The sequence below is a fragment of the Magnolia sinica genome, chromosome 6 (genome assembly GCF_029962835.1).
Source record: "Magnolia sinica isolate HGM2019 chromosome 6, MsV1, whole genome shotgun sequence".
Classification (NCBI taxonomy): domain Eukaryota; kingdom Viridiplantae; phylum Streptophyta; class Magnoliopsida; order Magnoliales; family Magnoliaceae; genus Magnolia; species Magnolia sinica.
Genome location: NC_080578.1, coordinates 18,432,195 through 18,434,249, shown reverse-complemented (window position 1 = coordinate 18,434,249; position 2,055 = coordinate 18,432,195). Strand labels below are relative to the sequence as shown.

The 2,055-nt window shown below is 40.2% G+C and overlaps 1 long non-coding RNA gene across 1 annotated transcript; it reads left to right on the top strand.

The window, feature by feature from the left end:
- Positions 1–660: 660 nt before the first annotated feature.
- On the top strand, positions 661–1,840 carry LOC131248449 (uncharacterized). The gene is made up of 2 exons (XR_009172235.1): positions 661–986; positions 1,524–1,840. It is a non-coding gene; the product is annotated as an uncharacterized LOC131248449 (long non-coding RNA).
- The last annotated feature ends 215 nt before the right edge of the window (positions 1,841–2,055 follow it).

Here is a 2,055-nt window from a genome sequence, read left to right as displayed (position 1 = left end):
TCCTTGTCCTAATTAACACAATTCCCCAAGTTAGGCATCTTAAGGCTATCATCTACCTTGGGAAGGAGTTTCATATGCTGATTCATTTGCATACCTATAAGATTTTTTTTTTTTTTTTGAAAAAGCTTTGGCCCAATTGCAACATTCTGTAGTACTTGATTTGGTGGAGAGTTGGGATGGAAATCCTATAGCTATGCTGGGGTTAACAACTATACACATGAAGAACGTTTCATCCTTTAAATTGGTTAGGCTTTACCTACGTGCAAGCCTAGTACTGTTTTAATTGATAATTCCAAGTCATACTTCAGTTAACCCTTGTTCTGCAATGAGGGATTTTCTAGTTAGTTCAAGCTTGAGTCGATTCAGCTGGGGTGACCTGATTGAAGCCATTTTCATGGTAAAATGGAAGGCTTTTGCAGTAGGGCCTTAGCCCTTAAATTTTCAGCCATACAAGGGCCGGATCGGACTAAACCGAGTTAGCTAGGGAACCTCATCGCTGGTTTATTTTTTTCCAGCGTTGGTCACATTCCGATCGGCCCAGCGACCCATTTGTTGAGTCCGGTCCTGACTCGGCCGAGCACCTGCTGCCAACTGAGTTCAGCTCAGTCCCGGCCCATCTAGCTGTCAGTGAGTTCAGTACAAACTCGGTCCATCCTGCAGTTTACTTGGATAGGATCATCTGAACAATGTGGTTTTTACATGGCAAAGGTGAAGTGTGCGCTGAACTGAATGGGTCATCTACATCAATTGGTTGGATTTTCCAGGAACCAATATGCAACTCATAACACTATGATGCTTATAACCATCTTGTCTTGCAGTTGCTTACAAAACACTCTGCTTTTTCTTTCATTCAATAGACAATATCTAGCTCCCTTGTGTGAAATTACAGTGTGGTTGTGGTAACTGTAGGTTGGTTTGGCTTTGAAGCAACTCTTTGAAGATGGGGTGGTGAAGCGTCATGATTTGTTTATCACCTCAAAACTATGGTGGGTTTTACCTTTTGCTTTGAATGGGAGACTGTAATGGTGACCATACAGGGAGAATGCCACTATCTTTTATAGAGCTTATGCATATGAAGTATTCACTAGATTGCAGTGTCTGTCATTGGTTTTTGCTTACATTATCAGTGACTTGATTCCTGTAAAAAGGAATACATGCATGACATCTGAACCAATCGCCAAGTACCAACCTTGGATGGACCTTATACCAAGCATTATATTGATCAAACAATCTAATCATTCATATTTGAGGATTTTTTGGGGAAAAAAAAGTGGATAGCTGTAAAAAAGGTAAATTATTGATCTTCCGCTGTTTCGTAAAAGATCCTCTAGTTGAAGAGTTGGGTTTTTTGGTAGGTAATCCTTTTAGGCAATGGTCCATTTTGGTTAGGCATCCTTTATGATTGTTGCGATCTTGTTCATGTTCTCTACAATGTATGAGAATGGAGTCAGTGTAACGATCTAAATTTTCTTAAGTAGTTACTATATTCTCCTATTTTAAGAAATGAAAATTTGCATTTGCAGGTGTAATGATCTAGCACCGGAAGATGTGCCTGTTGCATTGGAAACAACCTTGCAAGAATTGCAGCTTGACTATGTTGATCTCTACCTTGTACGTGCTTCATACACTGGTTTGGCACTGTTTTGTATATCACTGTAAGATACTGCTTTGTTTGCTTGCTTGTTGAGGAACTATAAGATTCTACTCATTGGCAAATGTGCAGTTTGTTGAAGCAGAGGATTTTGTACATGTGGAGCAAGGTACTTTGTAACGGCAACGGTGGCCGTAACAACCACCACTGTTACAGTTATGATACGGGTCTACGGCCACCATTGTTACAGTTATGATATGGGCCGTAATGGCCATTATGACTTTAAAAAAAAAAAAAATAATAATAAAATAAAAACTTGAATTGGCCCCGTAATGGACCGTTACAGGCCTGTTATGTAATGCCCATTACGGGGCCGTTACTGGTAATTTTTTCCGTAATGGCTGTTACGACCCCATAACGTGTAACAGTTGCCACCATTGCCGTTATGTAGTGGCCATTACAGC